Source organism: Protopterus annectens, chromosome 11.part0 (assembly GCF_019279795.1).
Source record: "Protopterus annectens isolate FY-2018-M chromosome 11.part0, PAN1.0, whole genome shotgun sequence".
Taxonomy (NCBI): domain Eukaryota; kingdom Metazoa; phylum Chordata; order Ceratodontiformes; family Protopteridae; genus Protopterus; species Protopterus annectens.
Genome location: NC_056745.1, coordinates 455,243,710 through 455,269,805, shown reverse-complemented (window position 1 = coordinate 455,269,805; position 26,096 = coordinate 455,243,710). Strand labels below are relative to the sequence as shown.

The 26,096-nt window shown below is 44.4% G+C and overlaps 1 protein-coding gene across 3 annotated transcripts in view; it reads right to left on the bottom strand.

The window, feature by feature from the left end:
• The window catches only part of PPP1R12A (protein phosphatase 1 regulatory subunit 12A), a 2,492,399-nt gene that overhangs the window by 1,516,031 nt on the left and 950,272 nt on the right, over positions 1-26,096 (bottom strand). The gene's annotated exons all lie outside the window — the stretch shown is intronic.

Below are 26,096 nucleotides of genomic sequence, written 5' to 3'. Positions count from 1 at the left end.
TTCCCCCTTGTTTTGAGGGTTGGGAAAGAAGGTGAGAAGACGTATGGCCTGGTTAAGAGTCACATCAGATACCACCTTGGGCATAGAGGAGGGGTTAAGTCCTCAGGGAAACTCTGTCTGCATGGAAGATTATGAAGGGATAGACCGCCGTGAGGGCTTGAAGTTCCGAGACCCTTCTGGCTGAGGTGATAGCTAGTAGGAAGGCAGTCTTTCAAGAGAAGTATTTCAATTCTGTTGAAGCGGTAGGTTTGAAAGGAGGTAAGTTTAGTTTCTTTAACACATAATTCAGGTCCCAGGGTGGCGTTGGAGGCCTTCTGGGAGGCCTAATATTAGAAGCCCCTCTGAGGAAATGCTTAATCAAAGGATGAGAAAAGAGGGGTGGGTCTGAATTATAATGGGCAGAGATGGCCTAGGCATGGATTTTAATAGAGGAGACGGAGAGGCCACTACTGAGCAACTCTGCTAGGTAATCCAGGATGAGAGGGATGGAAGGTTGGGAGGTACTGCTCCCTTTTGTTTCCAGGAGCAGAATCTTTTCCATTTTCCTGTATATAATTTTCTTGTACAGGCCCTTCTGGCCCCTATAATGATGTCCAGGACCTGTTAGTTTTTAGTGTATAAGCCATGCTGAAAGTCTGAGAGTCTGTAGGTCTTGTGCAGTACCTTTCCCCGCTCCTGGGTCAAGAGGCCTGACCTCAGGGGAAGCAACTTTGGGGGCTGTATGGTCAGACTGCATAGCAAGGGGTGCCAATGCTGTCTGGGCCAATCAAGAGCAATGAGGATGACGGTCTCTCCTCTCTTATTCTGATCAGAACTCTGGGAATAAGGGGCAGAGAAGGGTATGTGTACTCAAAGAGGGAGCTCCAGGGGAAGGTCAAGGCATCCACCTTCCATGCTAGGAGGTGATGCTCCCTGGTACAAAACTTGTGTAGCTGGTGGTTGAGCTGCAAGGCAAAGAGATCCACTTCTGGGGTCCCTCACTCCTGGGTGATTTGCAGAAAGATTTCTCTGTGGAGCTGCCATTCGTCGGGGTCCAGTAAGTTTCTGCTTAGATGGTCTGCCAGTGTATTGTTGATCCCTGGTAAGTATTGGGCAATTAGGTGTAGCCCCATGGAGGTGGCTGTAAGCCAGAGATTCATGGCTAACCAGCACGGGGGGTAAGATTGGGTGCCCCCTGCTTGTTGATGTACCACATTACTGTGGTGTTGTCTGTTTTTATAAGGAGGACCCCTGGCCTGAGATGGGGCTGGAAGGAAGTTAGAGCCTTTTGCACTGCCATCCCTTCTTTCTGGCTGATGTGCAAGTGAAGTTGCTGGGCATTCCAAAGGCCTTGGGTACACCTGCCCACTAGGTGAGTGTCCCAAGCTATGTCTGAGGCTTCGGTGGTGATGGTCTAGCCAGAAGGGCGGAGGATGAAGGGAAGACCCTTGTTCATGGCACAGGCCTCTGCCCACCAGAGAAATTCAGCCCTTATGCAAGGCATCAGTGTGAGTGTGGTCTCTAGGGACTGAGTGCTGGCTCCAAAGGTTCTTTAAATACCAATGAAGTTTTCTCATGTGAAGCCTGGCAAGAGGGATGAGAAGGATGCAAGATGCCATGTATCCCAGGGCTTGCAGGAACTTCCAGGCAGTGAGGTAACTTCTGGAAGCCAGCTGGGTGAAGTAGAGAGGCAGGAAGCTCTGCTTTTCTGGGGATAGGAAGGCCATTTGGGTTGCTGTGTGTAGCACAGCTCCCAGGAAAAACAATTTTCCTGGTGGGGTTTTGCTTTGATTTTTTTTCTCGTTGATGAATAGAGCAGTAGATAAGCCAAAGGGCAGTGCAGAGAAAGTACAGTTGTGTACACTTAACATAAATGTAGATGTTAAGAGTGTATTCACTATTGCAGTCATCACCTGTGGGTTATCCCTGGTGTGGTTGCCCTCGGTCGGCCCGAATACCAGAGTCAATGTTTTTGTGTGCCGTCTGCCGTCGCCTGTAGTCTGACGTGAGGTTGTCAGTGCTATAAAGCAAGGCAGCCAACGTCATTACATCAGTTTTTCTTGCCCTAACCCATCAAAAGCACAAAGGAAAAGAGAATAGTTGTCCTGGTGGCTAAAAGCCACCTTGGGAAGCTTGTGTCCCCCTAGGGGAAGATGTTAAATAGGGGATGGAGGGAGGGAAACCAAGACTGCAACAGTGAATACACTCAAACAATCTACATTTATGGTAGGTGTACACAACTGTACTGGCAAACCCTGTCCTAAACTTAGAAAAGAGAGGTAAGTAGGTGGTAATGTTTTCTAAAGGTATGAACAGAGGTCCAGGTGTCTGGTTCCAAGATGTCCCTAGTAGGTACTCCTATGAGGAAGGCAGTGAAAGTGGAGGTTGCCCTAGTGGAGTGGGTACAGATAGACTTAGGGATGAGTTTCCCATGTAGTCTGTAGCAAAAATGGATACAGTGTGAAATCCTTTTGGAAATGGTTTGCTTGGAGATGGGCTTCCCTTCTTCCCTTGGAGTAAAGCTTACAATAAGCTGGTCTGTTTTTATGAATGGCTTTGTATGGTCCAGATAGTATCTGAGTGGTCTGTGCACATCTAATGAGTGTAGAATTCTTTCCCCCTTGTTTTGAGGGTTGGGAAAGAAGAAGGGAAGGTGTATGGCCTGGTTAAGGGTCACATCAAATACAACCTTTGGCATAAAGGAGAGGTTAAGTCCTAGGGGAGACTCTGTCTGCATGGAAAAATTATGAAGGGCTCAACAGCCATAAGAGCTTGAAGTTCAGAGACCCTTCTGGCTGAGGTGATAGCTAGTAGGAAGGCAGTCTTCCAAGAGAGGTATTTCAATTCTGTTGAAGTGGCAGGTACGAAAGAAGGTAAGGTTAGTTTCTCTAACACATAACTCAGGTCCCAGGGTGGCATCGGAGCCCTTCTGGGAGGCCTGAGATTAGAAGCCCCTCTGAGGAATTGCTTAATCAAAAGATGAGAGAAGAGGGGTGGGGTCTGAACCACAATGGACAGAGATGGCTGAGGCATGGATTTTAATAGGGAAGAAAGACAGGCTACTACTGAGCAACTCTGCTAGGTAATTCAGGAGAGGGATGGAAGGTTGGGAGGTACTGCCCCCCCCCCCTTTTGATAGTTTCCAGGAGCAGAATTTTTTCCATTTTCCTGCATATGATTTTCTTATGCTGGGCCTTCTGGGCTCTGTGATGATGTCCAGGACCATTATGCTTAACAGGGGACTCCTTGTTAGTTTTTAGTGTATAAGCCATGCTGAAAGTTTGAGAGTCTGTAGGTATAGGTGCAGTACCTTCCCCCTCTCCTGGGTCAAGCAGTCTGACATCAGGGGAAGCAGCTTTGGGGGCTGTAAGGTCAAACTGTGCAATAAGGGGTACCAATGCTGTCTGGGCCAATCAGGAGCAATGAGGATGGCCTTTGGTCTCTCCTCTCTTATTCTGATCAGAACTTTGGGAATAAGGGGCAGAGAAGGGTATGCGTACACAAAGTGGGAGCTCCAGGGGAAGGTCAATGCATCCACTTTCCATGCTTGGAGATGATAATCCCTGTACAGAATTTGTGCAGCTGATGGTTGAGGTGCGAGGCAGAGAGGTCCACTTCTGGGGTCCCCCACTCCTCCTGGGTGATTTAAGAAAGATTTCTCTGTAGAGCTGCCATTCGTCGGGGTCCAGTAAGTTTCTGCTTAGATGGCCCACTAGTGTGTTGTAGATCCCTGGTAAGTTTTGGGCAATTAGGTGCAGCCCCATGGAGGTGGCTGTAAGCCAGAGACTCATGGCCAACCTGCACAGAGGTTAAGTTTGGGTTTCCACCCCTTGCTTGTTGATGTACCACATTACTGTGGTGATGTCTGTTTGTATAAAGAGGACCCTGGCCTGAGATAGGGCTGGAAGGAAGTTACAGCCTTTTGCACTGCCATAATTTCTTTCTGGTTGTCAGGGGTTAAAAGGCCTTGGGCTGCTGTATCGCTCACACCCAGAAAGCACATGTCTTGAGAGGGTACTAGACTGGACTTTATTTCGTTCACAGAATACCCTAGGCATCTTAGCACTGCTATCACATATTCCAAATGCTGTAAAAGGTCTTCCTTTTCTTGAGCCAGAATCAGGCAGTTGTCCAAGTAAGGATAGATTTGAATTCCTTTTAGCCTGAAGTAAGCTATCACTGGAGCCAGAACCTTTGTGAATACTCTGGGCAGTAGATAAGCCAAAGGGCAATGCAGAGAACTGATAATGAGAATTTCCAGCTCGAAGCAGATACTTCCTGCAACTTAGTCTGATAGGCACATGAAGGTAAGCTTCCTTGAGATCTAAAGTTACCATCCAGTGATCTTTGCCCAGCAGAGGTAAAAGCTGTTGTAACGTCAACATTTTGAACTTGGGAATGTCCAGATAAGTGTTGAGGATAGATAAATCCAAAATTGGTCTCCACGTGTTCCCCTTCTTGGTACTAGGAACAGGCGAGAATAAAATCCTAGGCCCCTTTCTGGCACAGGAACTGGCTGAATGGCCCCTATTTGGAGCAACAGAGAAATTTGCTTGTGAGCCTCTTGTCTTTGTAGAGGAGGAATGTCTGGCATGCCTTTGAAAGGAGGCAAGGTATGGAAATAAAACCTGTAACCGTGGTGAATGATATCCAGAACCCATCTGTCTTGGGTAATTAAATCCCAATTTTCTTTGAAAAGAGACAGCCTTCCTCCCAAAGGTGCTGCCAGGCGAGAATGTACTGGCAGCTGAAAAGGCAGGTCATTGGGTCTGTTTACGAAAGGACTGACCCCTGCCCTCACCAGAAGTCTGAGCAGGTGAACTCCCTGTTCTAGGCCTAAAAGAACCTTGAGCTCTGCCCCTACCACGTCTAGACCTACCCCTAGACTGGGAATCATAAGCAGGATATGTCCATCCCTTAGTAGGCCAATTTCTACTAAACTTTGGAGGCTGCACCTGCAAAAAATCCTTAACAGTTTGCATAGACTTAGCCTTGTCCTCCATTTTCTTTAAAACTGCTTCCACAGGCGAACCAAACACATCAGACTGTAAAGGAGCATCCAAAATCCTTGTCTTAACATGCTCAGCTAAATTCTGATCTCTCAACCAGGCGTGCCTACGAAGAACAGAACCAGTGGCAGCCACCCTCGAGGAGGCCTGCACAGCATCAAAACCACACTGCAAGGAATGCTTACCCACCTGTTCAGACACATGAACTAAATCCTGCAACTCTTTACACTCAATACCTTCAGCCAGAGCATCCACCTTAGACTTCAATTGTGAAAGGAGATAATTCTGATATTTTAACATGTGAAACTGACAATTCAACGCCCTCATGGCTAAAGTGGAAGAAGTATACACTTTCTTTCCCCATCTATCCAAAGCCCTTGCCTCTTTATCAGGAGGAACAGGATTTTTAACAACAGAAGCCTTCACACCTTTAGGCCCCTGAGAGACAGTTTCCGGGTCTGCCCTAGGACTCTTAAAAAGATACTTATGAGCCTCAGGCACCCTATAGTACCTATCCGGTTTAACTGGGGCAGGAGGCAAAGAATCAGGATTCAGGGAAGCCTCTGCAAAAACATCTTCTACCACATTCAGAACAGGAGGTATAGCTAAAGGCCTATGCTGGGGCAAAAACAAGAATTCCCTAAGCCTCTTCCTGGAATCAGAGAAATCTTGACCTTCCCATTTAAAATGCTCCCTCATGGAATGCAGAGTCTCTGAAAATGAAAAATCCTCAGGAGGAGAAGCTGAAGGAGTAGAATCATCCACATCAGAATCAGAATAAGGAGGATACTCCTGCAAGTCTTCAGCAAGACTCAGAAGCCTCCGAACATTGCTCAAAACTCTCAAACTCAGGTTCCACCCTAGGCCTCTTATCAGGAGGGGGCATAGAACCTCTAATCATAGTAATCAAATCCTCTGCCATTTTAAGCATATGTTCTTAGGCAAAGACCTGAACACTCGGAGAAACCCCACTGAAGCTAAACTAGGCCTGCCTCTTAAAGAAGCCTTGGAAACAGAAGGTGAGGCCCTAGGCACCTTAGGAAGACAGGGAAGAACAGCTGCCTGAGAGGCCCCTTCAGCCTGGCCTACTTCCTGAGAGGACACATCCTGTAACAGTAAAGTCTCTCCCTGAGACTCCAAAGAAACTCCTGGCAAAACCTCCGGCTCCACTGAGCCTTCTAAAGAACCGACGTCCGGGACTGTCGGTTCCTCCCTCTAGGCTTTGCTGCTTTGTCCTTGCGCTTTTGGCGGCGGGCGGAGCATCCGACGGCATTTTATAATTACAACGCTTCCCAAAAACTAACCTGGCACAGTCTAACCTTCTCTTAATAGTGCGTTTGTTAAATCTAGCACAAGAGCGGCATCCAACAACGTCGTGCTCAGGCCCTAAACAAGGTATACACAAAGTATGGTAATCCCTATGAGGTATCTGTTTCCCACAAGAAATACAGTTATTCACTTTTTCTGACATCCGGTTAAATACTGAGGCAAGAAAAAACCAAAATATTCCCCAACGGGGTACTTAGCCAACTTTGATTCGGACTGAAACTCTGACTTCAGAAACTTTCAGAACGCCAACCTGCACTCGCAAAACTGCTTCTGCATCGGACCATGCGGCAAAAAAGACTGAGGATATGACGTCGGTCATGGGCATTAGTACCCTGGCGTACTGGCGTCAGTCTAATGCGCCTTGCCCGACGTCAGCCATATACTTTGGTATTCGGGCGGACTGGACAGCGGACTACCCAATATTTTTTTTTTTTTTTTTTTTTTTCTTTTTTTTTTTTTTTTATTTTTTTTTTTTTTTTTTTTTTTTTTTTTTTTTTTTTTTTTTTTTTTTTTTTTTTTTTTTTTTCTCTTTTTTTTTTTTTTTTTTTTTTTTTTTTTTTTTTTTTTTTTTTTTTTTTTTTTTTTTTTTTTTTTTTTTTTCTTTTTTTTTTTTTTTTTTTTAAAAAAAAAAAAAAAAAAAAAAAAAAAAAAAAAATAATTAAAAAAATAAAAAAAAATAAAAAAAGAAAAAAAAAAAAAAAAAAAAGAAAAAAAAAAGCTTAAAAAAAGAAAAAAAAAAAAAAAAAAAAAAAAAAAAAAAAAAAAAAAAAAAAAAAAAAAAAAAAAAAAAAAAAAAAAAAAAAAAAAAAAAAAAAAAAAAAAGATAGAGCTTGAAGTTCAGAGACCCTTCTGACTGAGGTGATCGCTAGTAGGAAGGCAGTCTTCCAAGAGAGGTATTTCAATTCTGCAAAAGTGGCAGGTTCGAAAGAAGGTAAGGTTAGTTTCTCTAACACATAACTCAGGTCCCAGGGTGGCATCGGAGCCCTTCTGGGAGGCCTGAGATTAGAAGCCCCTCTGAGGAATTGCTTAATCAAAAGATGAGAGAAGAGGGGTGGGGTCTGAACCACAATGGGCAGAGATGGCTGAGGCATGGATTTTAATAGGGAAGAAAGACAGGCTACTACTGAGCAACTCTGCTAGGTAATTCAGGAGAGGGATGGAAGGTTGGGAGGTACTGCCCCCCCCCCCTTTTGATAGTTTCCTGGCGCAGAATTTTTTCCATTTTCCTGCATATGATTTTCTTATGCTGGGCCTTCTGGGCTCTGTGATGATGTCCAGGACCATTACGCTTAACAGGGGACTCCTTGTTAGTTTTTAGTGTATAAGCCATGCTGAAAGTTTGAGAGTCTGTAGGTCTAGGTGCAGTACCTTCCCCCTCTCCTGGGTCAAGCAGTCTGACATCAGGGGAAGCAGCTTTGGGGGCTGTAAGGTCAAACTGTGCAATAAGGGGTACCAATGCTGTCTGGGCCAATCAGGAGCAATGAGGATGGCCTTTGGTCTCTCCTCTCTTATTCTGATCAGAACTTTGGGAATAAGGGGCAGAGAAGGGTATGCGTACACAAAGTGGGAGCTCCAGGGGAAGGTCAATGCATCCACTTTCCATGCTTGGAGATGATAATCCCTGTACAGAATTTGTGCAGCTGATGGTTGAGGTGCGAGGCAGAGAGGTCCACTTCTGGGGTCCCCCACTCCTCCTGGGTGATTTGCGAAAGATTTCTCTGTAGAGCTGCCATTCGTCGGGGTCCAGTAAGTTTCAGCTTAGATGGCCCACTAGTGTGTTGTAGATCCCTGGTAAGTTTTGGGCAATTAGGTGCAGCCCCATGGAGGTGGCTGTAAGCCAGAGACTCATGGCCAACCTGCACAGAGGTTAAGTTTGGGTTTCCACCCCCCCCCCTTGCTTGTTGATGTACCACATTACTGTGGTGATGTCTGTTTGTATAAAGAGGACCCCTGGCCTGAGATAGGGCTGGAAGGAAGTTACAGCCTTTTGCACTGCCATAATTTCTTTCTGGTTGATGTGCAAGTGAAGTTGTTGGGCATTCCAAAGGCCTTGGGGGTACACCGGCCTGCTAGGTGAGCGCCCCAAGCTATGTCTGAGGCGTCAGTGGTGATGGTCTGGTTGGATGGGCGGAGGATGAAGGGAAGACCCTTGTTCATGGCACAGGCCTCTGCCCAGCAGAGAAACTCGGCCCTTACAGAAGGGATCAGAGGGAGAGTGGTCTCTACGGACTGAGAGTACTGACACCAAAGGTTCTTTAAGTACCACTGAAGTTTTCTCATGTGAAGCCTGGCGAGAGGGATGAGAAGGATGCAAGATGCCATGTATCCCAGGGCTTGCAGGAACTTCCTCGCAGTGAGGTGACTTCTGGAAGCCAGCTGGGTGAAGTAGAGAGGCAGGAAGCTCTGCTTTTCTGGGGATAGGAAGGCCATTTGGGTTGCTGTGTCTAGCACAGCTCCAAGGAAAACAATTTTCCTGGTGGGGTTTTGTTTTCATTTTTTCTTGTTGATGGTGAACCCTAGAAAAGTTAGGAGTGATCTGACAAAGAGAAGGTCCTGGAGCAGTCCTTTGCAGTTTGCCTGAATGAGGCAGTCATCCAGATAAGGGTAAAACTGTATACTTCTCTGTCTGTAGAATGCTACAGCCGGGGCCAAGCACTTGGTGAATACTCTGGGAGCAGTAGATAAGCCAAAGGGCAATGCAGAGAACTGAAAGTGTTAATAGCCTGCTCTGAAAAGCAGGAATTTTCTGCACAATTCCCTGATGGGGATGTGGAGGTAGGTATCTTTTAGGCCTAGTGTCACAAGCCAGGCATTTTGTGTGAGCATAGGCAGGAGCTGCTGCAAGGTTAGTATTTTGACTCTGGGGACCACCAAGGAGGTGTTCAGTTTGGATAGATCCAGGATGGGGCGTTAAGTGCCCTCTTTTCTGGGAACAAGGAATAGTCGGGAGTAAAAATCTTTTCCTGTTTTATCTGGAGGGACAGGTTCTACTGCCCCATGGGATATTAGAGTTTGGACCCGTTTCAATGCCTCTTCCCAGTGGTTTGGGGGGAGGTCTGGGTACCCTCTTGGAATAGGGAGTTTGCTGAAGGAGAAACTGTATCCTTGGAAAATGATTTTTAAGACCCATTGGTCCCTGGTTATAGAGATCCAATTGTCCTTGAAGAGGGAGATCCTTCCTCACAGTTTTTGATGAGTGAAAGGAGGGCACGGGGGGAGGGAGAGTCATTGTGAGTGCTTGCCATAGAAGGTTGGCTTCGAACTCCCTGCCTTAGAGAGGGAAGTGGTCCATTGTCTGCTTTGCTGGCCCTGGGATAGAGGCCTGGATGGCCTGTTCCTGTGGGGCTTAACTGGCCCTGTCTGCTAGGTGCAGGGAAGCCCCAGTGCTTATTGGGAAAGTTCCTGCTGAATCTGGGAGGTTGAACTTGAAAAAAATCTTTTACTGTTTGCATAGATTTTGCTTTGTCTTCCATCTTTTTAAGCACCTCTTCTGCTTTTTCCACAAACAGGCATTCCTTATCTATGGGTGCATTAATAAGTTTAGACTTGACATGATCAGGGAGAGGTTGTTCCTTCAGCCATGCATGTCTTCTAATAACAGATCCAGTCACTGCTGCCCTGCTAGAGGCTTCTAGGGCATCATATCCACTTGTAATGAGTGTTTGGCCACTTGACAAACAGAGTGTAGTAATTCTGCCACCTCTTTTGAGTTGGCACAGTCAGGAGAGGTAGCAATCCTCTGTTTTAACTGTTCCAAAGGGTGTTGTTGATATTTTAACATATGGAACTGACAATTGAGTGCTCTGATAGCCAAGTTTGCAGAGGTGTATACTTTCTTACCCCATCTGTCCAGAGTTCTGGAGTCTTTGTCAGAATGAAGAGGATTCTTGGCAGAACTACTAGTCTTAGCTCCTTTGGGTCCTTGTGTAATGACCTCAGAGTCTGCAGCAGGATTCCTGTGCAGGTTATTTGAGAGAGTCCGGTACTCTGTAGTACCCATCAGGTTTAGTTGGAGCAGGAGGGCAGGGCATCAGGGGCTAAGCTGGATTCATGGAAATCATCATCCACCACTTCCAAAATAGGTGGGATGGCCAGGGGTCTGTGCTGGGGCAGGACCAGAAACTCTCCAAGTCATTTCTTTGACTGTGGGAAGTCTTGAGATTCCCACTGAAAATGTTCCCTGAGGGAGTAAAGGGTTTCCCCAAAGGAGAGGTCCTCTGGAGGGGAGGTAGAAGAGATGGATTCTTCTGCATCTGAATCCTCAAACATATAAGGGATCTTGTTTCTCTTCAAAAGCAGAATAATCAGATTCTTCAGACTCTTGGTCAGTCATAATTTCTGGAGAAGGATGTCCTTTCCTTTTTAGAGTGGGGGCCTGAGTACCTCAGATAAGGGAGAGGAGATCCTCTGCCATTTTAAGCATTTGAGTTTGAGGTGGGGGAGCAGTAGCAAGATGGTGGCTAGAAGCAGATTTCCTAGGAGTGGCCTGACTTCTAGACCTGAGAGAATCCGTTGGTCTCTGAGAAGCAGTAGTCGAATGCAAAGACTTCGGTTTCTGTCTAGAATTGGCAGTGCGAAAGGCCTCCTCGGAAGCCGGTGCCTGTGTCCCGGCTCCGGACCCAACCGAGGCAGAGACAGCCAAAGACTCGGAAGACGAAGTGGATTTCTGCGGCAGGTCTTGGCAGAGGCCTTGCTAGAAAGCGATTCGGTCATCAGAGGCTGCAAAAGCGCCTCACTGAATTCCGGAGAGCTGACAACTTGCTTAGCGGTAGCGCCGTCGGAAGGCTTAGCCTTGTGTGGCCTGTCTATCTTTACGTTTTTTCAGAATGTCTACAGATTGTTGCCTGACTGACGCCATATCGGAATTCAAAGACGGAACACAAAAATAATGGTCTATGGAGAATGGTTCTCGCATTAAAGAGGGCACAGAAGCGGCAATGAGGGACATCGTGGTCTGGGCCTAAACAAGTGATGCAGTAAGAATGAAAGTCTTGGTGTGGGAACTGCTTTCCACAGGCGAGACAATTGTTAACTTTTTTGGACATCGGTTAGAGCAAGAAAAAAGGGTCACCAATGGGGTACTTAGCTTTAGATGTTTTCTGCTGAAATTCAACTTCTGGTAGCGACTGACCGGCACTCGTGCAAACTGCTTCTGCTACGGACTCCACGGCAAGAAAGACTGATGTAATGATGTCAGCTGCCTTGCTTTATAGTACTGATGAACTGATGTCAGAATACAGGCTACGGCAGCCGGCGCACAAATACATTGACTCTGGTATTTGGGCCGGCCGAGGGCTACCACAGCAGGAATAACCCACAGGTGATGACTGCAACAGTGAAACACGAAGAACATCCAGTGTTGTCTTGACCAGAATGGTGTCAGAAGTAGAAGTTTTGGGTACTCCTCCTGGGTCTTGAGGAGGAGCCTTGATAGCAGAGGCGTAGGTGGACATGCCAGTCGTGAAAGAAATTACATCTGTCATCCAAGTTGGAGGTGTTGGTGTCCTTGTGCAAAAGAGAAGTAGGTGGTTTTCAGAAGAGGCAAAGATGCCCACCCTAAGGGGTCCGCATCTGAGAGCGATGGTCTTGTACACCTTTGGGTTCAATGACCTTTCTTGGGGATCTTCAAACTCCCTACTTGGAAAATATGTCAACATATTCTGTTGGGAGAAAATGTACATGGCTGAGAGAACCAGATTCACTTGGAAGCTAGACCCCAAACCGATGCTAGTCTGCACAGAGGGTAGGATCTTGTGCCTCTCTGTTTATGTACTACATCACCGTGGCATTGTCGGCATGTAACAGAAGAGTGCCAGATTTCCAAAGATGTAACAAGGTTTGCAGGGCTTGAAGAAATGCTCTCATTTACTTTAAGTTGCTGTGTTCCTTTATTACATGGGCTGGAAAATCCTCCTAAACTCTGTGGTTCTCTGTCCATGCCCTGTCAGAAGCATCTGTAAACAGGACTTAATTGTGCAAGGGTGGAATAAATTGAAGACCTGGGTTGAGTGTAACCTGGTTGCTCCACCAAAGGAGCTCCTCCTTCATGCACAGAAGGGGAATGTTGGCAGCAAGAGGGTGATGAGACAACACCAATTTCAGGTACCACTGTATCTTACTCATGTGTAATCTGGCAAGAGGCAACATAGGTATGGTGGAAGCTATGAGTCCCAAGGTCCTGAGAGTTTGTTTGGCTGAGGAGTGATCCTGTTTGGACAGAAGAAACTTACTGGCTAGAGGGGTGACCCTCTCTTTAGGAATAAAGACATGTCCAAACTGCATCCTAGGAATGTCGATTGCTGGGAAGGGGGTGAGCTGGGATTTTCTCAGAACTTGTACTGTAGGTGCTTTAGAAGAATGCCCTTGGATACAGTCTGGAGTAAAAAGTCATTCGCGTATGGGAAACTGTGAATGCCCAAAGTGTGACAGAAAACCACTAATGGGGTCATGCACTTTGTGAACACCATGGAACCGTAGAAAAACCAAAGGGCAAAGCAGTAAACCAAAAAAATGATGATTCAGTTAAAAAAACTGAAATCTTCTACAAGCAAGGCAGATGGGAATAGGAAGGCAAGCATCTCTGAGGTCTATGGATACCATAAATGCTTGGGGAAGCAGAAAAGGTAGAGTTTTGTAGGGACTGCATTTTGAAGGCAGGTACTCTTAGGAAAGTGTTTAACCTGGAGAGATCTAAGATGGGCCTCCAATAACCCTCCTCTCTGGGAATCAATGAAAGCCTGGAATGAAATCCCTTTCCTACACAGGATGTAGGAACTACTTCTATGGTTCTCTGAGACAGTAAGTCTTGAATGATAGACTGTATAAGATGTACCTGGCCGGGAAGAGGTAGAAGGATACTCCCTGGAGTTGGACTGTTCTCCCAGGACATGGAGTAACCCTCCTTGAAAATGGTTAGTACCCATTTGTCTGAGGTTACTGTTTCCCAGAGAGGACAGGAGAAAGTCTTTTTGAGAGTGGAGTGGCAGGGTGGGACTGGAGTGAAGGAGAGGAAAGAAGTCACAGTGGCCTGTTACTATACTGAAGCCTCCCAGGAGGAGGATAATGTTTGTAGTACCTGGGAACAGTGTACATCAGGATTTGGTGGCAATCTTTCACAGTTTTACCCTGCTCCTGCAAAGCTTCTTAAACAGAGTAGCAGCTTGGGGACCAAAAAGGAGACGGTTATCCAAGGGGGAGTCTAAAATCTTAGATTTTAAATCTTCAGGGTTAAGTTGTCCCTTTAGCCAGGCAAACCTTCTAATCACTGATCCAGTGGCAGCCACCCTGGAAGAGGCATCCACAGCATCATAGTTACATTTAATACTGTGCTTGGCTATATGAGAAGCCTGGGCCACTAAAGACTGCACAAGCTGTCTTAAGTCTGGAGACTGTGGCTCTCTGAATCTTCTTTAAGGATAATAAGACAAAGTAAGAATCTGGCCATTTTAGTTTGATAATTAATGGTCTTAATGGCTAGTATGGAGAAGTGTAAACTTTCTTGCCCTGTCCATTGCTCATCTATCTTTGTCATTATGAAGAACATTACTGCCAGGGAGTAACATGGAAGGTTTGTCCAAAGCTAGAGAGACTGCAGCTGGATCTTCCACAGGATTTTTGAACAGGTACTCAAGTTCATCATGAGCTCTGCAGAAATTATCTTGTCTTTTTGGCACAGGGGGCTGAGATCATGAGCCAAGCAATTGTCCTGAAAGGCATCCAGATAAGCACATGTGGGACTGGAGGAGCAGCAGGAGTGCCCATCTCCAATAAATTGTTATACCTTTTTTGTATCTCAGACACTTTTCTATACTGCCATGTGAAATGCTTCATGCTCTGTAAGGTTTCTCCAAAGGAACCCTCTTCCAAGTGGGAGTGTGGAGAAAGTCTCCATCTAAAGAAATCTGTTCAGGAGAATGCAACTGGGACAAGTGGTTCAGGATAGGTCTGAATCCCTATCTGGTTCAGAGGAAGAGGAATTAAATGCCTGCTTATGAGGTGTGGTTTGAGAAGTCACAAAGGAAGGGAGCTTCAGGGACTTATTGGCCTTGAAAAGCCCTGGACAGAAAAAAAAACACTTTTTCCTTGGATGCAGACAGTCTCGTCATGTGTTTTCATTTTTTTTCTTCTTTTTGGGGTGACGTCCACCTGAATTAGCTTAGGAGGATCTGACCCTTGCCGTATTCCTATGAGGGTTCCAGGAATCTCTTCCCTCACAAGGAAATGAGGGATTCCATGAGGTCCTTCAGATACAATGATCCACAGTTCGTTGGCAGGGTTCTGTCATCTGCAAGGCTTCAGGAGCCAAATCGGACTCGAATGGAATGACAGTAGAGGCCATCATGAGAAGTTGTTGGTCGTACCATGGGTATGACCACCTCAATGGCTATGTCCAATTTCAAGACGATAGCTGAAAAATCCTCTCTGTTTCTCAAGTTTCTTCTTTGGTAGAAGGCCTATGTCTGGGCCTTCTGACATAGTGGATTGGGTCAAGCACTTAAGATGTTGGGTCTCAAGGAATGTAAAAAGACTGGCAGATTCAGGCCCTAAACAAACCATTCAGCATGCAAGTCTTTGTACAGAAATTACCACACTCACACTTATCCCTCCTAGCTGACATCTAACAATAATTAACCAAAAAACAGACAAGGAAATAGAAGGTCCCCAACAGGGCACTTATCTGATCCAACAAATGAAGCTACGGTACCTAGTAACCAAATGATTACAGTCCGTCGGGTGCAATAGCCTGCATCTGGGATGCCAGCAAGATAGTCTGGGGATCTTGTAAATGTATCTGCTTTTAAACCCTGATTCCTATAAGTGGAGGTTACTGCCCAGATGTATGTCCTACAAAGGTAAAGCTTTGAGACCTTGGCCAGACATCAGTGAGCAAAACTCGTCTGTTAAGAATACTGCAACAGTGAATCAGTCAGGACATTATTCTTTGTATTACATGTTCCAAAAAGTTTAAACTCAATTCCTGTTCTTGGAAGTATAAACATCAACTGTTTATAGACTGATGTACAAAACTGACCATCCTAACAAGGTACTGTTCCCTTTCTTAATTGACAACTCAGAGGTCTTATTACTCACAGTATTTATATCTTTACAACAGAACCTCTACTTCAAATTCCTTCCCTTTCTATAGATAAACTTGGGTGTTACTCCGATAATATTTAAAATTTCTATATTGGTTAATAAATGCCAATTCTTTACTACTATTCTTTTAAAAGCTTCTGTATGTCTATTGTAATCCACAGTAAACCTGAATGCCTAACTCATACATTCATTACTCATATTAGCATGAATCTCTAAGGCATCAGTATAACCAGCGCACCTTACTACATTGACATATAACATCACCTCTCATCATCTTCTTTCGGCTGTTCCCGTTAGGGGGTCGCCACAGCGGATCATGTTTCCATTTCTTCCTGTCCTCTGCATCATGGTCTTTCACACTAACCATCTGCATGTCCTCTCTCACCACATCCACAAACCTTATCTTAGGCCTTCTTCTTTTCCTCTCACCTGGCAGCTCCATCCTTAGCATCCTTTTCCCAATATACCCAGCATCCCTCCTCAGCACATGTCCAAACCAACGGAATCTCGCCTCTCTTGCTCTTTGTCTCCAAACTGTCCAACATGAGCTGACCCTCTAATATACTGATTCCTAATCCTGTCCATCCTAGTCACACCCAGTGCAAATCTTAACATCTTTAACTCTGCCACATCCAGCTCTGACTCCTGCCTTTTCGCCAATGCCACCGTCTCCAATCCATATAACATAGCTGGTCTCACTACCTTCTTGTAGACCTTCCCTTTCACTCTTACTGGTACCAGTCTGTCGCAAATCACTCCTGACACTCTTCTCCACCCATTCCACCCTGCCTGCACTCTCTTCTTCACCTCTCTCCCACACTCACCATTACTCTGAACTGTTGATCCCAAGTACTTAAACTCGTCCACCTTTGCCACCACTACACTCCCTGCATCCTCACCATTCCTCTACCCTCCCTCTCATTTACACACATATATTCTGTTTTAGCCCTGCTGACCTTCATTCTTCTCCTCTCTAAAGCATATCCCTCTGTAGTTACTGCGGCTCTGCACATCACCCTTATTCTTAAAGATAGGTACCAAAACACTTTCTCCACTCCTCAGGCATCCTCTGACTTTCCAAAATGTCATTAAACAATCTTGTTAAAAATTTCACAGCAATTTCTCCTAAGTACCTCCATGTTTCCACTGGTATGGCATCTGTCTGTTATATGTATATAATAATACATATATGTTATATGTATATGTTATATAACATCACCTCTAACATTATTTATTCAAGGCATCACCACTTGCAAGAAAATCCAGTGCCTAACTCATCAATTTGTTCTTTCTATGAGATGTTATCAGTATTTAGTCATGATCTTTACATTGTTCTCTTTAAGTTCTTGAAAGTAAAAGGGGGGGGGGGGTGCAAAACTGACCGATGCAATTAGTGTCCCTGTTAACAGACATCTTAAGACACCCTAAAGCTGACATATCTCAACTTAGCCTTATTTCTTTATCTACAAATCAAATTATTGTATTCAAACATTTTTTAAATCAAGTTGTTATAGACAAATATACTACAGACTCATCTAGTTCATCTAATGAGCCTTCCATAACCAAAAAAAAAAAAAAAATCAACAAAACATTTATAAAATAAAATCTTACCTTTATAAATGTTTTGTGTATGATAAACTTATCCTCCCGTGAAGCTAAAGTTACATTGGCATATGTGTTAGCCATGGGAGTTACCACAGCAACTCCCTGCATTTGAAAAAAAGTCCCTCATATTAAACAAAAAATATATTTTCTTCTGGAACTGGCTGTAATACTGGGTCTATATTATAAGAATGAAGTTTAACAACTTCGAACACCATATGAGCGAAGTTGTAAAACATCGAAACCAAAATAAAAAATGTAAAAACAAAAGAAAAACCTACCTGATCGCTCTGAACAGGGGAGCAAGCCCCCCTGCACCCTCCACACACCCCGCTACTTAAATATACCAACTCCGAGATAGCACTACATTGAAGTAAAGGGAAGAATTCCCTATGGCAATCTCCATTCACACTTGCGAGGTTTTAAATATTCGACTATTTGGTGTCGCCCATATGGTGTTTGAATGTTTAAAACTTCATTTTTACAATACAGACCTGTAATACTTGACATACGGTCAAACTCTGCAGTCATGATGGTAAGTTATCTAGACAAATCATTGCAAATTGCACCACCACCATAACCATTCGGTATCACAACAAATATAATTGTTCTCTCAGTATTCAGCTGTCCACCCTGCGAATTTATACAAAAAGCCTGCCCAATCGCGAATGTAACTTTTCACATATTGCGAGAGATCCTTTAACTTCATTTCAAGGAAAACTGACAAGGGTTATGTTACCCAACCCCAGGAAGACACTACTGGTCTGAAGGGATGATTTTCTGAATCTTTATATATTTTAGGCAAGCCAGAGATTATGGGAATTACATGATGATGTACATATAAGAACCGTAGCATATCAAGGTCTAAATATCCATTCAAGTGCTTGTATAAACAGAAGTTCTTAAGTTCCGCTATAATCTTATTTACTTCATATTTGTTTAAAACTTTATAAACATCACTGTTTGATAAATGTACCACTCATGGTTTTCACATACGTACTTCTATCCATTACAATACTGGCACCCACCTTATCCACTGGTTTAATAATACTCTGGTGATTTTCTAAGCCTTTTAAGGCTTCTTTTTCCAGTACAGACATATTATTAAAAGTAGTTAGGGATGCCTTGTCCTACTCAAACAGTTTATAAATATTAGTCTTGTATGCCCTTTGGAAAGCATTTACTAATGGATGACAAGGAGAATGAATGTACTAGGCTCTTTAATTTATTCTCTACCCCAGTATCCTATTCTGGAAACAATTCATTCAAATTTAATAACCTAAAAAACTCGCATCAGTTAAAGCATCTGATAAATGTCCATTCTCCACTGGGATAAAAAATAGTCCTTTACTTAATACTCGTATCTCATCATTAGTGAGTGTGTATAACAAGATACAGAGTGCATATGACAAATACCTCATTGAAGGTTTTGGATCTGCTTTGTGTCTGTGGGTCCTGTTGGTCTCACCCTCTGCCCTTTCTCGCAAGTTTGCTTACTCTTGTTTTGAGCAATTTTGGTAGAGCTAAAGGGGCCATTGCTGGCCCAACTTAACACCACAGATCAATAAGATCCAACGCAATCACATTAGTTTCATCCACACATGCTGAGATGATGGGTTAACTGGGTTTCCAGGTTTTAATTTTACTTCAAAGGAGACCTTTTTGTGATCTGACCTTACCAAAGAGGACATAACACTAGGGGATGTGCAGTACTCTCCCATATTAGTGAAGACCAGGATCCAGTATGATTATGCCTCTAGTTGATGTATTGACAACCTGGGTCCATGGAGCTTGTGTTGATAAAATCCAAGAATCTCTGTGCCTACAATTTGGATGTTATACAAAATTCCCAGTTAAAAGTGGGGTAATTAGTCACCCAAGAATATGGTATTAGACTGGCTGGAGAGTGTTTGCAATAAGCTTATGTGTTGTTTCCTAGGTCACAGAGGGGGACCTACAGCTTGCAAAGATTTGGCATGGGAATTTGCCTTTGGTGTCTTGAATGTAGAGAAGCTCAGGTGCACACAGTCTTGTTTGACCAGACTTGAGGTATATTTTTTATGTAAATCAAGACACCTCCACCTTTACTCCCTGCCTCTGTAGTAGCTGGTCTAAATTTGCAGAATGCATTACAGCCTTGCACTGTGTGGGTGCTCTCCACAGCTGTAAACCAAGTCTCAGTGACTGCACAGATGTCAAAGTTCTCTAGGGTGAGGAGAGCTTGTAAGGAGTGGAGTTTCTTGTTTAGACTCGTACCATAGAGCAGTAACATTTATATTTTCTTGGTTTAGGTTTGCTATGTCAAAAGTATTTTCAGTTTGGAACTGCCTGAAAAAAGCACTACAGGGGAGGCAATGTTTTAGCCAATATTCAAAAGCCTAGAAGGGAAAGGTGCAGACCAACCCTGGCAAAGAAGCGTGGTCTGTTGACCATCTCTCCTCCATGCTGACAAATACTGCACCTTCTTAGAATGACAACTTAAAAAAAAGACTGCACATGCTGAAACAGGGCTACATATTTTGTCATTGTCAACTGCATCAGAAAGAACAAAGGGAGACTCAGCCAAATGAAGGCCATCAGGAGCATTTTGTGGCTTTTGCCTTTAGCTTCTGAACCAAACTTGGGGAGGAGGAAAATATGAGGAAAAGCATACAGAAACAGAATTGCTCAGCTGAAGGCAGCCATTGACCACGTAAGCCTTACCCGCTACCTGCAGTGTTCCTTAGCTGCTTGATTGTCAGGGAAGCAAAGAGGTCTACTTCTGATACATCCCGTCTATCAACCAGGTCACGATGTCTAATATCCATTCATAAGGTTCTGCAGACATTATGTTTAACTGTTCCACCAGTGCATTCTGCAGACAAGGAATGCATGAAGCCCTCAAGGGTGACACATGACTCTAGGGCAATTTCCTGTGCTTTCACAGCAGTCCTGCAGAGGAGACAGAAAGGTTTTTTTTCCTCCTTTATTATGCACCACATTACCATCGTGTATGTCTTTTCAAGTGTGAGAACCCTGGTCTCCAGACAGGCTTGAAAGCCATGGAGGCCTAAATCAAGGAAATAATGGCAGCAATCCCGATGTGTCTATCTGGTTCTTGGCCCAAGTGTCATGAGCTCTCAGATTACTTAAATGGACTTTCCCAGGCCTTGTCCAACAATCTATGGTTAAGGTTTCAGCTTCAGGGCCCACTTGAAAGAACATCCAGATGGCTTTCAACCTGACTGTTCCACCATGACCTCTCCTTCTCTTGCCTTTCATAAGGGATCAAAGAAATGCTCTCCTCCAGGGACTCGGTGTTCTGCTGCTGTCAAATACTCATAAGATACCAGCAGCTTCCTCGTGTGCAGTCCCCACCACGTGAGAAATTAGGATAACTGCCATGTATCCAATGATCATGAACAGCTCCCCTGCATACACAGCCCCTTTTGGCCACCACTTAAATTCAGCCAGGAAAATTTACTCTGTCCTAGGAAGGACCATTTGCTTGTGACAATTCCAAGAATGCTTTCAGAAAGACCACTGTCCTACTAGGCTCCCAAAATGGACGTTGTTCAGAGAAAATCCCAGGTCCTTGAAAATTCAGTTGAAGTTAATGCCTTTTGTAATTCCTTCTGAGACAGTCTGGTTTAGGCAGTAATCTACATAAGGAAATGTATGCATGTATGCCCATGGCTCTACAATGGACTATTACTGAGGTCAAGTATTTTGTAAAAAATGTGGACAAAGTGGCTAAAGCAAAAGGCACAAAGGTAGACTGCTAGTGGAATCCTCCACTCTGAAAATGCATAGGTGACTGGTAAAGCTTTATTCCTTTTGCCTTTAGCTCTACTGCAATATCAGGTCCCGCAACTGCTGAAGGTCTTAACCTGGTATTTACTCTTATTTCTGACAGTTAATAGAATTGATGAAGTATAAACATTCTTCCGAAACCACTCCAAGACTTTACTCTTCCAGCTGCAGGGAAAGGCATTTAGGACAAGAACCACCTGTGACCACTTTTGTAGCATCTATTGACACCACACAGTAGGATCTACCACTGGAATGTTATACAAGTACATTAAAGGATCATGAACTCTGTGAAACTGGTTGGGGTTTGGGTGTCTAGCCCAAAGGAAGCCATATTAAAGGAATCCACAAAACACCAACTGCATGAACAAAAGTGACTTTGAGGTGTACTGGTTCAGAAGGTCTACACCGCTTTTTTTTTTTAGTGGGGGGTTCCAAGACCACTTTAACTTCCTCTCTTTAATGTGGGACCACTTTTAATGGAGAACCCCCCAAATGAGATGCATTTTGGTGTGTAACCAGAAGACAGGAAGTTCTGAATGTACCCCCCCCCCCCAAACACCTTCATTAAATCACTTTACATTAATAGAAAACAAACTATATTAACATTTACCATGTTTATGCACTATACATTACACACATGAATTCTTTAAAAATTCATACCAGCTTAACATAAAGTGCTCAATTCTTGCCTTCTCTTAAACCTCACTTATCTTCCTGAACATTATTCTGAATGAACTGTTCCCACAAATTCCATTTACTTCTACGTAATTTGCTCATATCTGTCTCTAAAGATCACACTTCTAGTTTATCGCCTTTAAATATTCAGTACAATTAGGTTTTGATTTTTATTTTCTAGTAACTGCTTTGTTAGCAGCAAACAGCATTAAGCTTAGGAAGGCTTTACTACAATAGTTAATTCAGATCCCTTTTCCAAGCTCCTCCAGATTTCCAGATTGCTCCTTGGAATTTTAAAAAATCTGCCAACTCATTACACTTCCAAAAAACCTGTTCCCAATTACTTCTCCGCTTTACATCACACACCTAGAATTTGCCATTTACCGGAGGAAAAATTTTCTCAAGTCTGCTTGGGGTATAAAAATGTTCATGTAAACACTTCCAAGCAAAAAACACAAAGCTTCTGGACATTGCTGCATAATTAGGAGTCATACAGATGCCCTCCCCCAGTCTTCCTTTGTAAACTTCCTTTCTAGTCTCTTCCCAAGTCTCTGTTATATTTATTGCGCAATATTTTATATGCCTAATTAAAAAAAAAAAAAATTAAGAGCAGGTTCTGTTCTAGATTTGCGCACACCCCTATCCTTTTTTTCTTACGTATATTCCGACATTAATCCCTGGTAGTAAAGAAGGCAGTACAAACCTCTGCACGGCATCATCCACTGTATTCGCTTTCCAACTCTAGTTATCTGCTCCCAATACCATGGATTCTTTGCCAATTTTCTCCAGTAAATTCCAACCCCTTGACATCATCAATGTCTATCATAATCTAGAAAGAAGACATCTAAAGATTTAGAGGTTAGACCCTCCTCTCCTTTGCAGTCTAACCAACACACATTCAAGACAGACATGCCTTTTCCTTTTCTAAGGAAGGGCAACCTTGTACAGAACAGCTGATCCAGCATAGCCTACAGGTCACAGGTTCTAGGGACAGGAGAAAAAAAAAATCCCATACCAAATTCTGCTAATCCTAGAAGGTTACTCACCATGCATCTGATTCCCAGATGCAAACAAAACTTTACAAAAAAGGTTGTTGCTTAGTCCTTGTGCATCTGTGTCCACAACATGGAGGAAGGTGCAGTCCCAAAAGCTGAGACTAATAGCTGAAAGCCATGCTTCTCAACCATGCAATTTGGGGCATCCTCTCCCACAAGTAAAACAAAGTTTGTCCCAATCTCCTTCAAGAAACAAGATAGACATCTGATGCAAACACCTGGGAAAGTACAGTTGTGTACAATTACCATAAATGTAGATGTTCAAGTGTATTCACTGTTGCAGTCATCACATTTGGGTTATCCCTGCCAGGGTAGCCTTCGGCCAGCCCGAATACCAGAGGCTAAGTATTTCTGTGTCAGTTGCTTTTGCTTGAGGACTGACGACAGGTCGTTTAGTAGTATAAAGTAAGGCAGCCGACGCCATTACATCAGTTTTTCTTCCCCTAACCTGTCAGGAGCTCCCAAAGTAGGAGGCCATGATCTGGTGGAAGAACCCCACCAGTGGAAAATAAATACAAATATGTCCCGTGTAAAGAAAGAAAGAGAATAAATGGGGATGGAGGAAGGGAAATCAGGACTGCCACATTGAATACTCGAACATCTACATTTACGGTAAGTGTACACAACTGTACTATGTTCTTCATGGTTTCACTGTTGCAGTCATCACATTTAGGTAGATTCCCAAAGTTGTGGAGATGGGTGGAGGTAGTCAAGGAAACTAGAGGCTGGCTAGGATGCCCTGCAAGACTGCAGAAGCAAACCCTGCCCTGGAATTGGAGCAGAGAGGCAGTTGGTAATGCTTGGTAAAAGTGTGAACAGATGTCCAGGTGGCAGCCTCAAGGATGTCCCTGGTATGGACTCCTCTTAAGAAAACTGCAGAGGTGGAGACTGCTCTGGTGGAATGTGTCCTGACCCCCTTGGGGGGAGGCTTCCCATGCTGTTGGTAGCAGAAATGGATGCAGTGTGCTGCCCATTTGGAAATGGTTTGGTTGGAGATGGCTTTGCCTTCTGCCCCTGCAACAAAGCTAACTAGCAATTGATAAGACTTTTTGAAGGATTTAGTCCTGTCCAGATAGAATCAGAGCTGTCTGTGCACATCTAGAGAGTGAAGAATCCTTTCACCTTTGTTCTAGGGATTAGGAAAGAAGGTGGGCAGATGAATGGATTGGTTGAGAGCCACACTGGACACCACCTTGAGCATGAAGGATTGATTCGTTCTGAGGGATACCCTGTCTGCATGGAAGATGATGAAGGGTTCCACAGCCATGAATGCTTGCAGCTCAGAGATTCTTCTGGCTGAAGTGATGGCCAGAAGGAAAGCTGTCTTCCATGAGAGAAATTTTAGCTCTGCAGAAGCTGGTTCGAAAGGGGGCATGGTGAACTTTTCCAAGACAAAGTTAATGTCCCAAGCTGGCGCCCTTCTGGGGGGCCTTAAGTTGCTAGCCCCTCTGAGGAACTGTTTGATCTAAGGGTGTGAGAAAAGGGGCTGCTCGGTGGGAAAATGAGCAGAACTAGCAGAGGCATGAATTTTTATAGAGGAGAAAGAGACCACTGTGTAGCAGGTCAGCTAAGTAATCCAGGATGAAAGGGATGAAGGACTGTGCCGTATTGGCTCCCTTAGCCTGGATCCAGGTGCAGAACCTTTTCCATTTATCTGCATAGGACTTTCTGGTTCTAGGATGTCTGGCCTCACGGATAACATCCAGACCCTCTTTACTTAGAATGGCAGATTGGTTCGGGGTTTGGGAATAAGCCAAGCTGCCAAATTGAGTGACTGCAATTTGGGATGCATGAATTCCCCGTCCCTCTGGATCAGGAGGTTTGGCATCTGAGGAAGATGCCATGGAGGCAGCGGGGACAGACTGCGCAGCAAGGGGTACCAGTGCTGTCTGGGCCAGTTTGAAGCTATAAGAATGGTCCTTGGTTTTTCCTCCCTTATTTTGAGCAGTACCCTTGGGATGAGAGCTAGGCGAGGAAAGATATAAACGGATAGACTTGACCCAAAGGAAGGACAGGGCATCAACTTTCCAAACCATGCAGTAATGCTCCCTGGTGCAGAAATTTCTGAGCTGATGGTTGGTGTGGGAGGCAAAAAGGTTGACCTGTGGGGTTCCCCATTTCTGAGCTATTAGGGTGAAGGTACTTCTGCTGAGTTACCACTCGTGGGCCAGAAGGTGCTGAGTTGCCACTCGTGGACCAGAAGGTTTCTGCTTAACTGGTCTGCCAGAGAGCGGAAAGAGCCTGGTACGATTTGTGCTAACAGGTGTAGTTCCATGGAACAGGTTATGAGCCAAAGGGTCATGGCCAGCCTGCATAGAGGGTAGGAGTGAGTCCCTACCTTCTTGTTGATGTACCACATTACAGTGATGTCTGTTTTGATCAGGAGAACAGATGGAGAGAGAAGGGGGTTGAAAAATATCAAGGCGTGCTGCACAGCCATCATCTCTCTTTGAATGATGTGAAGAGGGATTTCCTGAGGGCTCCATTGGCCCTGTATGCACCTGCCGTCCAGGTGTGCACCCCAAGCGTAGTCTGATGCATCTGTGATGAGGGTCTGAGCGGCAGATGGTGGGGAGAAGGGAAGTCCCTTGTTGATGGAGCATGCTGTTGCCCACCAAAGAAATTCCTTTCTGAGGCAAGGAATTATAGGTAGAAGAGTTTCCAGGTCTTGACAGTGTTGACACCAAAGGCTCTTTAGGTACCATTGAAGTTTCCTCATGTGCAGTCTGGCACATGGAATAAGTGGTATGCAAGATGCCATGATCCCCAGAGCTTGCAGGATCTTCCTTGCAGATAGCTGAGGCCTGGTGGCTAGTTGAGAGAAGTAGGATGTCAGAAAAATGTGTTTCTCCATTGTAAGGAATACAATCTGGGATACTGTGTCCAGACTTCCTCCTAGGAAGATTATCCTTTGGGTGGGCACCTGTTTGGATTTCTTTTCACTGATTGTGTATCATAGAGAGGTTAGCAGTGACTTTAAAGGCCAGGTGCTTGAACAGCTTTTTCTGGCTGTCTGCCTGAATAAGACAGTCTAAGTATGGGTAAATTTGAATATTTCTTGGTCTGCAAAATGCAATGGTCGGAGCCAGACATTTTGTAAAAACTCTGGGAGCAGTAGATAAGCCAAAGGGAAGCGCAGAGAACTGAAAGTGGTAAGATCCTGCCCTGAAGCGGGGACATTTCCTGCATGATTCCCTGATAGGAATGTGGAGGTAGGCCTCTTTTAGATCTAGGGTGGCTAGCCAAGTGTCCTTAGAGAGCATGGGTATCAGCTGCTGGAGGGTGAGCATTTGGAATTTTGGGATCACCAGGAAGGTGTTTAGAATTGATAGATCGAGGATGGGGCTTCAGGTGCCCTCTTTTCTGGGCACCAGAAAAAGTCTGGAGTAGAAGCCTTGGCCTATCTGTTCTGCAGGAAGGTGTTCTACTGATCTCATAGAGAGAAGGGAAAGGATTTGCTTTTGAGCATCTGCCTACTGATTTGATGATAGATCGGGGAACCCTTTTGGTGTTGGAAGGGTATGGAAGGAGAATCCGTATCCCTGAGACACAATGTTCA